The sequence below is a fragment of the Condylura cristata genome, unplaced genomic scaffold, assembly GCF_000260355.1.
Source record: "Condylura cristata isolate star-nosed mole 26May11 unplaced genomic scaffold, ConCri1.0 scaffold00013, whole genome shotgun sequence".
NCBI classification, from domain to species: Eukaryota; Metazoa; Chordata; class Mammalia; order Eulipotyphla; family Talpidae; genus Condylura; species Condylura cristata.
In genome coordinates, this window is record NW_004567114.1 from 40593723 (window position 1) to 40607154 (window position 13432).

The window sequence follows — 13432 nt, forward strand, 5'->3', positions numbered from 1 at the left end:
ATCGCTGATTCCCTCTCAGTTATCTACCTTCTAGTGAGTCCAGGGTGTTTTCGTTTGGGTTAAAACTTGTAGTAAGTGAGTCTATAGTCCATTTTCAGTCCTCAATTCCTATGCAGGCTTGGACGCGGTGATCTCAGCGTCTTTACTCTGCCATCATCTTCCGGAAGTCCTCTCTCTTTTCTTATTACTTTATATAACCCACCGGGAAGTTATAATATAAATGCCTAATGATTCTATGAACCTCAACATAAAATGTCATGTACATAGTGATGCATTCACAGTAGTTCTCGCCTGTGGTTAGAAAAATTTAACTAATTTGCCAAAGTGTTATGAGATATAAAATGCTGCTTAGTAATAGATAAATTTTAAGAGTACCTGTGAACATGATACCAAAATACATAAACTCTTTTGTAAAATGATGTCTGTTGTCATAAATAGTCAGTTCAAGTACAACAGGAAATGGCAATAGACATTTTTCTGTCATCTGCACCTGATTATTGACCTCACACTTTTTTCTTAGCCGTACAAATATTGGAGCTTATTTCCTTTAAGTGACTTCCACAGCATCTAAGTAATCAGTAGTACCATTTATTAGGATCTAGATGAGTTGTTTTTTTTTTTTCTTTTTTTTTCTTTTTTTTTTTTAACCAACAATCATAGCTTTAAAGAAACACTAAGAGTTTAAGAGAAACACATAGTGCAAAAATGCAATAATTCCCTGTATATGTGCACTTGGGCTACTATGGCACCCCAATATTAAGGTGCTACCAGGGCCGGTTCCTGGAGAGGCTTCACTTAACTAACATGTCCAATTCCTCCTTTTCACTGTGACTTCTCAATAGTGTAGTATGTGAATAATTACCCCAATTAAATAGGTGGATTATATTCAGTTTCAGACATATATCACTCATTAATTTGTGAAATGTTTACATATATCAGTATTTCTCTGAAATATGTGTGAAATTATTTCAATAAATTATATGGAAATACAGTAATATTTTAGTATGGTTTGCAGAGGGAGAATGTGAGCAAACTCTGATGTCTCTTTGACATCCTCTAAGGACATCAGTTCCATCAGATTAAATGTCTACCCTATGATTTCATTTACCCAATTACCTCCTGAAGGCCCCATCTCCTACACAGTTACATTGGAGTTTATATCTTCAACATATGATGGGGGCAGAGGGAGCATAGGTTAGTCCATTGCACTTTTAAATGTCTGAAGAGTGTCTTGGATTTAGGATTTCTTTTCTTTCAACATTTACAATGTCTGCTAAATGACAGCAAGAAACTACATTCCAAACAAATGCTGTCTCATAAAAAAAAATATGTAAGGTACATTCTTCAATAGAATATGAGTACAAAGAGGGAACCCTATTGTAAGACTTTATCACCCTATAGTCCAAGCCAAAGGGAAATAAGAAAAAAGAAACTACAAAAGAAATTAAGATGAAAAGTTAGGGACAAATTTACATTTGTAATAATATTGTCATGATTTTTAAAACCATGATCAAAATATTAAAATCTGAACACAAATCAGTGAACCTGTCCATTATTTTTCGCTGATTTTCTTTTTTTGTGTGGTAAATAAGTTAGGATTTTAAAATACAAAAAATAATAGTTTTTGGTCACAGGTAGTTTAAATTTTCTAAAGGCCATTTACTACAGTAGATGCCAGTAGAACACAGCTGTTATCAGAATCATTAGGGTGTGAGATATTCTCATAAATAAGACTTTTGCATGAATTTAAAAATAACAAAACCCAAAATTCAAATTTTGGTTCTCCAAATTTACTGTTACTTAATTTTCTATATTTTCCCTTCTCTAAAACATCCACATTACTTGTTTTTTTAGGCTATTATAAACATTATAAAATAGAAACCTTAAAAAAAATCTCTAGTACATAGTATATGTGATAAATAGTAGTTGTAATTTGGTTGTTCATGTAGACAATAGAAAGTAGGTATTAAAATGGTATCATCAGCAACTTTGGTAAGGGAATGGTAAGAATCTTAGACTCTGCTGGGTTACTATGCGTCTCTTCAGCTATTTGCAAATGATCTTGAAATAAATCCATAATCTGTTTTTGAGGGAGTTTTATTAGTGGGTACATTAAATCATTTTTATTGAAAAATTTATAGAAGTAAGTATATATTATGGGGTATTTGTATCTTATCTATTATTACAAAAGTGTTTAAGGAAATATAAAATATTTTGTGATATTGACCATGCAAAACTGAAGTATAATCGCATGGCTATACAACAGTGCTTGTCATTTCCTAGAGTTTTGTCAATGTTTACTCTAGTGACTTCAGAAATGTGAACTATAGATTGTGAGTCTGCAGTGAATGTGGGGATGGAAGAGTGGTCATTATAAGTTTTCATATTTGGTCTTCCTGAGATTGTTTCCAGAGCAACAAGGTAACCCAGATTTTCCAAAATTGTATTACCATAGTAACAGTATGTTTTCATGTTGTTGAAATTTTCCTACACCTGTGCATTTATTTATTTGATGCTAGCAGCGAATTTTTCAGGTTCATTATGTCCAAAATTATTCTTGGACTTTGGGTCTTTATCTAAAATGTGTCTCAAAAGCTATTAACTCTCTCAGAAGACATAATAACCCATCCATATTTAAAAGTTAAACACAGAAGAAGAAAAAGGATGGTTAATCAAATGAAAGGCTACACTTTTATATTTATTGAAAAGATTATAAATTTTGAAGTGCTCTCTCAGAACACAAATATTTTGGAGCATATAAAAAGTATGTGTTTTAGCAAACATGTAGAATAATTCATTGATCAAAGTTTTTTACAACTTAAGTTATTCTTCATGTGCTATTAAATCATAATTACATTTGAGCAATTTAAGGTATTCATGAAAATACAGTTGTTCAATTCATTTATTTTATAATATTTCTCAGAGGGGTGAGTGGAAATTTGCAAAAATAAAGTAATAGGATTTTTATATTCCTGGGACTTGGCTTAACACTTTCCAATTTTCTGTTGTTCTCACGAAACTGCAGAAACTTGTGTTTATTGTGGCTAATTATTCAGTTGACAGCAAAACCTTTTAAGCTTTTTTCATGGGTTTTGAGCTGACCAGTTGTAGCACATGTTCCAAGTATTTCCATGTTTATTCACTGACAAACTAAATTTTTTAATTACTGGTTTTTATAATAAAGATGCAATAATTTCTGTAAGTATATACAACTAATCCCATTACTTATTCATCACAAATTTTAGGGTAGATTACATCTAGAGGTCATCTTAAAAATTCAGAAATCATTCTAATTTGTTCTAGAGTCAATGAAATTCTCTTGTCCGGGGGCCCCTATAATTCCAAAGAAATACAACTAGTCACCAACTGATCTAATCCATATGCACCCTACTTTCATATAATATACTAGAGTTAATGTCAATTTATAATCCAAATCAACTGAATATGTGGAAGCATTAATAAGAAAAAACTTGGTGTGGACCCTGGCGCTCCCCATGTTCAATGCTATGAGCAATTCCTTCAATTATTTGAACTTGCTTTTCTGCTTAGTCATGTGGATATATGTGCCATGAGGTCAGATACAGGTTGATGGGGAAAGAACATTCATCTAAAATTCACTTTCACTTAGTAAGATAATATCAACAATGAAACCTTAAATGAAATGAGGTAGCTAAAAAATTCAGATGCAGCCTCTGCAGGTAAGCTTGAACCTGAAGTTTCCTCTAAGTAAGGTTCAAGTTTACAAAATTTTAGATTTATACATGGGACTTGCATTACTACTCAAGAAAAATTTTGCAAATAAATCACCTCTAGAGCCGAGGCACCTGTTTGAGAGAATGGTGTTTTTCCCAGCATTTTTTCTATGAAAGTCATTGGCAGGGAGCCTTTACTTTCTCTCAAGAAGATGCATCCTGACCTCTGTTCCCATAAAGCTGTAAGGCATCTAATATCATCAGATTTCTGAACCTCACCTCATTCTATATACTAAAAAATTAAATGAGATTATGTTTAATGTGTCTGGCAAATTATAGGTTCTTAGCCTTATTGTAGAGCCAGTTGTTTGATTTAAAGATTAACTTTGTGAAGAGAGCAGTGAGCATTTTTAGCCCTTTGTACTTCTTTTTCTTTAGTTAAAGTATTGAATCTATTAGTCTATACTTTTCAGTAGATATAGTGAATCACCAAATTATAAATTTTTCTCAATCATTGGAGACAAATGAATATCTAGTACTATATATTCATAGTGCATAGCAACATCCTACTAATAAACATATTATTCTTGTTTTGCTTAACTTTACAAAGCTGCTTTATAATATCTTATAATTACTTTAACAGTGAAGAAATATCAGCAGTTTATGTTTTTATTCCTTCTTGATAGCAAGCATAGTAATCTAATATATCTTTTAAAAATTTAGGAAAATAGAAATGCATCATTTTTCATCAGAAATGACTTAGAGAAGCCTTCTTTTCTATTTAAAAGCAGGCAAGATGGAGGCAATGAGTGATGAAGCTTGCTTTCTCCCATTCTGATATGATGAAATAAACAGATGGTTGTTAAAACTTTGTGCTAATATATCTGTTAAGGCATAGTCTGAATTTAGCCATATACCTCATAGACTTTACTCCCATGTAGTGGGGCTAAGGTTATCAGCCTGTAGCTATTAATATAGTCATATGTGCCGCAACTGGCTATGATTTACAGATCCATGTTGATTCTGAGGAGCTGTAATTAAAGTTCATGGAGTAGTCCAGGTAGCAGAAGTAGGCAATCTAGTGTACCATTCCAGGGACTAAAAGGGGAGAGGAAGTTGTTAAATTGGGAAATAGTGAGCAATCAGATTATCAGATTGGCATTAATATCAACCTTTTGAGTTATTTGAAGTAGCATGTTCTTTTTGTGTTTGCTATGTGGCAGTTATTTCCAAAGTAGCTCAAAGATTTAAACTGTCCCCTTAATTTTTATTTTCTGTAAAGCCTGTTATTCAGATCACATTTTTGTCTAATTACTCATCTTGATTTATGTCCAATTGTTTCATTGCTATAGAAAAATAGGTATATCCAATTGTCTATCAATAAATAAACCTTTGTTTATGTTCTGAACAGCATTTCTTTCTCTCTCGTGTCTTCTCAAACATTCTTTGTGATTAATGGGTGCAGTCATTAAAATTTGCACATTTTATTAGCTGCATCCTTTAATCACATACTATCTAGTGGATAAGCAGTAAAGTCAACAGTATTGATTTCTGATAGGCACATTGTATCATAGGAGTTTATTGATAGTGGCACTGCTCTCTTGTCCTACTAGTTGTACTCATTTCACTAATTTCACAAAATGGTAATTATCAAAAACAACAGTTATATAATTTTTTGACATAAACAGTGGCAATGGTATAAATCTACTCTATAAGTTTTCGCTAAGGTTTGGCATTACACCATTACACTTAACAAAGGAAAAGGTAGAATTTTTATTCAGTCAACTAAAGAGTCATTTTGTGGACTTTTTAGCAACATCCTGCCACATTTTTTTTTGTGTTCTGTTTTGTTTAACAGAAAATGTCTGTAGCTCTAAAATGTTGAAATAGAGGCAATTTCACATAGTTTAACTTAACATGTAACAATGGATGATAATTTCTTCAAAATTATGTACATATTCACTACAAATTAAAACACTATTTTCAAAATGAAGTGGATGAGGTTAGGCACAGCATCAAATAAATGCACAAAGCTATTTGAAAAAGCCAGCAATGTAATATGGATTCCTGTTTAGTTTTCTGGGATTGAATCCATAAAGACAGTTGCTTAGAAAGAACAAAAAGGTGCAAAAGAGGTTAAACTATACTTACATTTTTCTTATTCTTTTTATTTCGATCAGTAATACTGAAGTCTTATCTCTTTGCATATTATCTTTCCATTTTAAATTTAACTCAATCTGATAAAAATTTTAAGGTTCATGTCTTTTTCATTTTGGAACTAAAAAGTAAAAGGCAATCAGCGTGACATTGATCGGAATAATGACACTATAGAATATAGAAAATATGACACTATATTTCAAGGAACCTGAAAATTGAATTTCCATGAGTGATCCGCATGCTAAAATTGTTTTGTGTATTTAAGCAGTATATTAAATATGAATAAAGGTTTAAGGAAACATTATTATACATAAACAAATCCATAGTTACATAATATTTTATGAATTTAATATGTTGCTAGCATTGAAACAGGCAAATCAATATTTAGAACTTGGAAAAAAAATTCAACATTTAAGGCAAATGTCTGGTATTTATTTCTTCTGAAATCTATTTCAGCAATTCATATTAATCTTGTGCATTGTCTGTGTTAAAACTGTCAGAATTAGAATGTGAAAGCTGTAGTTTCAGTAGCTTCAGAAATAAGATATTGGCAGAACCTTTTGTCCATACATTTCTTATGTGTAGAGAACAATTGAATACAGAGGAGGTGATTTAGTCAACTTTATCTTTCAGATTACATTTACCTAACATTACATTAAAAAGGTTTTATTGGCTTTTAATCTTTTTTTAAGTAACAGTCTGGTTTTTGTGCAGTATATTGTTATTCTACATATGTTACATTCCCTATCATATTATTCAAAAAGTACATAACTCTGTTATCATGTAGCAGCATTGTCCTAGAACCTGACAACAAAAATTTTAAATGTACTTTGAATGTCTGAAATCCCAAGATAATAAATGTAGCTACTAAAATAGTTAGACTTGAATTGACTCTTGTTGGAGTTAGATATGTAATAACTGCGTTAGGCAGAGTAGTTAGTCTTACAGAATGTCAACATGATGCTATAGCGACATCTACTATAAGACTCAAAGTATTAAATTGTCATTTCCTCCTGTGTAAACCACAATTGTATAGCTTTGTGATTCAGTATAGTAAATTGACATCTAGCCACACACGAAACTTGAAATCAGGTCCCTGTTCTTTGGCAAATATATTTTCAACAAATTATGCTTTGATTCTTTTTTCTGCCTTTCTTTTTCACTTTCACCATGAAGGAAAAATATCACTATAAAATAATAGTAAAAACATATTTAATGCTTTGTTTGGTTTGAAAACAAAACATACTCAATGCTTTGTTTGGTTTGAAAACAAAACATTCCTGAATAATATATTTACTCTTTGTAAAATAAAATATCACCTTTATTTGGTTTCCTAGGGAAAATTTTAATTTATTGAGACATCATAATTTCTAAGCATTATATTCCTCATTTTAGCATCTTTCAGTGCACCCATGTATTTTGGAGGCGAAAATAGAAATTTCAGTCATAAGACTGGTAACAGATACCTAGCAAGGACTCATCTGGATCACAACCAGTTCAGGAATCAAGATATGATATTCTTCTACTTTGTAAAACTACTTCTAGTATCCATAGTAAATATTATTATAATGTTCAAGTGTGTTAGATATGAATGCATGCATGATGTGCATGCTTTGATTTAATTTACTTGAAGTTTAGTCTTGAACTGTATACTGTAGAATATGACCTCTTTCATTCATCACAAAATAGTATGTTAGAGCAAATTATAGAAGCACCAGCAAAAACACTTTCTGTGCCACCTTCATATTAAAAATATTCAAATATATGAATATATTAATTCATTTCTTGCTTTTGAAAGTTACATCTCTCTAATCTGACATTTAAGCTTCTGTATAGAAGAACTTAATGACTGATCTTTAAGTTCATACTCAATTATTTACTTACTCCTCTTCTAATGACAAAGGTCATGTCCTTTATCTTGGTTTCAGGGACATAATTTGATTTAATCACATGGCTAATTAATAGTAATATATGTATTATAACTGAATAAGGAATTAAAGATAAAAAAGCATAAATAATGTTATTTTTATTTTATGTAAGTGTTGTACTATCTGTAGAGAAAGTCTTAGTCATCACCTTATTAGTAATATGAAGCATGATTAAGTTTAGATGTGTTTAACAATGAAAGAACTGACAGATCTTCATAACTAGTAATTTTTCAATGAATGATTCATGACATTCTGAGTCATATGTTATATTCTTTTACATTGAATTTGTTCTTTTTTTTGTTTGTTTATGAATAATAGTTGGGGCTTACCTATATTTTCTATCCTGTGCTTTTTAAATTCAATATTCTTTTATTAAATAAGACTTTATTAACCCTCTTAATTCTTTTCCAGATCATTTTCTGGGTAATGTTCATGCAAATACAAACATTTTCATTCTTTTAACACAGATATCCTACCAGACTCTTATAGTTAAAGAGTAGGGATAAATGTTCCAATGGTGATGGCCTATTTTGAGCAGCTATACTTGTACAAAGAAAGAAACTAGCTTTCTTTAATTTTCTATTTTTTGAATTTGTAAGCACTTCAGAACATCTCTTTACGTAAGTACTAGACTTATCTAGGTTCAATATACTTTCTATTGTTTAAAAATGTACAGCCTAGGACAGAAGGATAAAACTAATCATATATTTTACTCTCTTTCTCTTACTTTAATTCATACTACTCCCTTACTCATTTCATTTTGCTCTCACATCCTGTTGGGAAGGTAACCTTATTCAACACCCATTCCTTCCTGTACTTTCTTCATCCTTTTTACATTGTATCTATAGCCAATGCAGTAAGCTGGGTTTCCCACTGTGACAGGTACTCATCCCTACTCCTTTACTGGGTTTTTATCCTTTCCTGTAACTCTTCTCTGCTTCGTTAGTAGACTTCCTAAAATCTCCATCCAAGGAACTGCTTACATTAATACCTAAACCATGTTCTTCAAGGGAAATTCAAAATAAAATACCATCTTATTTAAGAGTTTTCATTGGCATTAATTCTCATTTTCTAACTTCCTTCTTGCAGTTTGCCCTATGATTCAAGCTAATTTCTAATACTTTATTCAAAGAATAGATCTATTTCAAGACAACTGGTCTTTGCAACAAATAATTGCTTCATGTCAATTTATCAAAAGTCTGGTGGAAACTGAACTCCCTTTTAAGAATTAAATGCCCCAGATCCATAAAAGGCCAGTGTTTTTAAGAAAATAAAACTCGTTAGCACTGCATTATTTTTGGTTTGTTAAAACATATTTATCATCAACAATCAAATAAAACAAAACACTGAAGTCATCCATTTTGACTAAATTAGTGTTTTTCTTGCAGAATGTATTCTTAATTAAACCTTAACTAGTTTTCCTGTCACACATTAAGATGACCTCATATTTCACTCAAGTTTATAGTAGGAATAAATTCCAGTCTTCAAACAACTTTAAAATAAATATATCCTTTTTATTATAATTAAAATTTGTTTTATTTCAACCAACTTGGATATTGAACTTGGTTCATATGAAATTCTATTGTTCACCAAATTTGGCTTCACTTCTAGGCAGTGCTATGCTGTATGATTTCCTGGCATTGAGTGTCAATCTTTTGACAGACATGTTACCTCTTTAAATTCCAATCCCTGCTGTTGCTGTCTTGGCACATTCAATTCCAGTGAGTGTCTCTTGTTCTTCCATTCTACCATTGTGGCTTTGGGTACTGTTCCCCTGAGGCATCAAGCCTCTTCCATAAAACTCAGTATGTTGTTGCCTATTTTCCCAGTCACATTCAGTGCCCTAAAATGAGGAAAGAGCAAGCAAATGCCCACTGCTCTTAAATAGCCAAATATTTGAGAATTTGTGTGAGAGTCATAGTTAGTCATCTCTGCATGTTGTTTCCCCAAGTAACTGTTGCTCAGCCTAAGAAACTTTCTTTTTTGTCTGTATAGGGAAGGGGTTGAGGGAACATTGGAATAAGTTCCTTCCTTAGAAATATTTCTTGAAATATGCTTTCCATATTATAGTTACTGAATATTAAGGAATTATTATTTTAGAAAATAGAGACAACAAATGCGTTGGTCTCTTTTTTCTCCCATCTCCTCATATATATATATATATATATATACAAAATATATCTATATAAAACACAAAACATATATATATGTATATGTATAGATATATATACATATATCTACACTCACATATATATTCTATTTAACTCATATATATATTATATATTATATACTCATATATATATATTCTATTTAACTCATATATATACACACACACACACTTTTGATTGTTTTAAAACTTAATTTATTTAAGCATCATTGTTTATTTATGCACAATATAGAATTTCTCCCCCCAGGTACAGGCACTGTATTTTTCCCACCACCAAAGTGTCCACAGTCCTCCACCACCCTCCACTCACCTCTCCTCCCTGCCTATTCTCTACTCTCCTCCCTCTCCTCACCCCTCCCATCCTGTGTGTCTCTGAATATGGTCTACATTCAAAGGTCAATATTACAGTTTTGTGTGATTACATTGTTTTTAATACCAGCCACTTATTCTTTAGCCCAGTTACTGATTTTTACCTTGTTAGTGTAAGCACACACTATTTTACCAAGCTAGGCTATGGTATGGTTGATAATAAGAATAACATCTTCAAGAAAGTGAAAGAAAACACTTTCAATGAATATTTTTTGGTAGGCACTATTGTGTACATAATATATATATATATATATGTATATATACACATATATGTATATGTGTGTATATGTATATATATACACACACATAGAGTGAGTCATCCCAGTGCTATAAAATAGTTAGCAATTATTTTTCCCCAACAATGGGGAAAGATACTCAGCAATAAAAGAACATGTTCAAGTTCATATAGTGACTAAACAGTAGCAAAGTCAGCATTTGAATCCAGATATTTTTCTCCGATTGTATATTATAAACTATTAATTGTTATGTCATACTTTAGAGAATGTAATTGTCACATTTTATTTCTGGCTGGAAAGAGGTAACTGTAGACTGACTAGTAATCTACAATGTGTTTATGAAAAGGAAAACAAGGAAGTCTTTGGATATGTAAGTAGAGATTATTTAGTCTATGGTGCTTTCCATTATATTTTTATTTGTTCCCAACATGAAACAACCTGAATGGAATTTTCCAATATGAAATATCTTCATATATACATTTTAACAAAGATTTTTAATATTTTCCTACTTTAATTATTTTTCATATTCTGATGGCTATTAGACAGAATTGTAGTTTTCAAGAGTTGATGTTCATACAATCAAATGTACACTATTAGAACAAAGTAGCCAGTGATTTGCTTTTAAATTTTCAGAATTTAAAGCTGCAAAAATTTGATACTAAAATATATGTGAAATTCTCAAAATTTCGACACTTTTATGGTCTGTTTAGCTATTTTTAGTATTAGGATAATCAGAGAAATTAATGTCATCTTCAATAAAACTATGTTTATTGGAAAAAGAATCTGTTAATAAGATTGCACATATAGTTCTTCAATGCATTATATCAATATGTAAATAAGTCTTTTATGTATTACTTTACATGTTTTGAATTTCTCTTGTGCTTTTTTTCTTTCAGCATTGTCTATCTAAAAAAATAACAACAATGCATCCTTATATAAGCAAGTTTCAGGGCAAATGTTTCTTCATTAAATGTTTCTATCTGTTTTTCCACAATTCAAACATATGCTATTAGAGGCCCATAGTCCTGGAGATTTTTAATTTTACTAAAATATAAAAGAAATAAGTTCTGCTCATTTAATAAAAAGGTTGGAATTACTAGGGTTGTATTTTTAGATTATGATATTTGCCTCCAATCAGATTTCTTTTACTTTTTCATGATGATATCTCAATAACTTAGTGTAAATGTTTTAAAATATTTAGTTAGCAATAGAATTCTGTCATTTAACAACCTATAGCAATGTTGTAAGATACTTTTTATTTTATTTCAAACTGTAGTGACTTCTGCATGTTATTTTCACTATATGGTTATCCCAAAATATTTTTAATTTCTATTATTTATTTATTTTTAATGTACTAAATTGTGATAATTTTTGTTAGCTTTTATTGTGATAAAATTAATTTGCAACACTGTAAAATCATTACATAAAAGGACTGTGAAGGCACTGAAAAATTCCATATTTCTTAAAGCAATGTTAGAAGAACCATCATTTCAATGATTTTCATAAAGGCTTTTGGGCATCAAGTCTTTCCTACCAAGCCATAATTATAATATCGATTTCTTTCTCTCCCCTTCCTTTATTTATTTGTTATTGAGGCAGCATGTATTTAATGCTGTATATATAATTCAGAGGTATGAATCGTGCCTTAGGTGTAGAATCATACACAGATGGCCGGCCAACAGGCACAAGAAAAAAATGGTCATTATTAGTTATTATCAAGGAAATGCAAAACCAAACCACAGTACAATACCATTTTATACCCATGAAATGGTCCACATTAAGGAAGTGTTGACAAGGATGTGGAGAAAAACAATCTTTCTACTTTAGTGTAGACTGGCCCATCCCCTATGAAAAACAGTAGGGGTTTCTCAAAATATCAAAATTAGACCTGACCTGTGATTCCAGCAATTCTACTTTTAGGTCTACCCCGTGAATACAAAAAACACTAATTCTAAGAGATGCATACATATCTATATGAATTGTAGCACAGTTTTCAAGAGACACATTATGTAAACAATGCAAATGCCCAAATATAGAAGAGTAGATCAGAAAAATGAGGTGCATATATACAATGGAATGTTACTCAACTATAAATAAACACACACACACACAAATCCCCTACTCTTTTCAAGTAAATGTATGTGTGGAAATGGAAAGGATAATGCTAAGTAAAACACGTCAGAAGGAGAAAGACAAAATTCAGATGGTTTCACTCGTATGTGAAGTACAGAGAAACAAAACAAAGGGACAGACAAAACCATACTGGTAGCAGTCCCTTGCTATTTTACTGCAAAACTGAGGCAACCAGAAGAGGAGAGATTGGGGGAGGAAGATCAGTGCAGTATGTTGGAGAATTTAGGGGCTGTTGGTGTTGGGCATGGTGTGAGAAAGAGCTGGGGCTTTAAATGTTTCTAATGTCAATTGACTTCATACAAAGCTATAACTTTGATATAAATACTTCTGAATGTGTTAGTTCAAAATACAGAATAATGTAGTTTTATTTAGTGATGCATATTTAGGTGGACACTCCAGTATAAGAGAAAAAAGTAATATATTTGAACATATTTTTGAGTAGTTCCTATTTTGAGTTTTTGAGTATCTGTGATATAACATTTTTATTATATGAATATTTTCTGTGTATATTTTAATATGAACGATCACAAATGATTTATTTTCACTAGGAAGATTCTAATAATCCAAATAGAGTTGTGAGAGTCACAGTTTGATGCCTATATTGAATTCTTATTTGTTTGTTCCTATATTTTAAGGCAATGATTTTAAGAAGCACTGCTTAGATCTTTGTGAATGTACAGACCAGGGAGAAGTTTTGGGACTGAATTAAAATGAGATGATTTTGATACTCTTTTCAGATCAAAACCATGA

The 13432-nt window shown here is 31.1% G+C and overlaps 1 protein-coding gene across 2 annotated transcripts in view; it reads left to right on the plus strand.

Moving 5' to 3' along the window:
• The window catches only part of MDGA2 (MAM domain containing glycosylphosphatidylinositol anchor 2), a 663419-nt gene that overhangs the window by 458334 nt on the left and 191653 nt on the right, over positions 1–13432 (plus strand). The gene's annotated exons all lie outside the window — the stretch shown is intronic.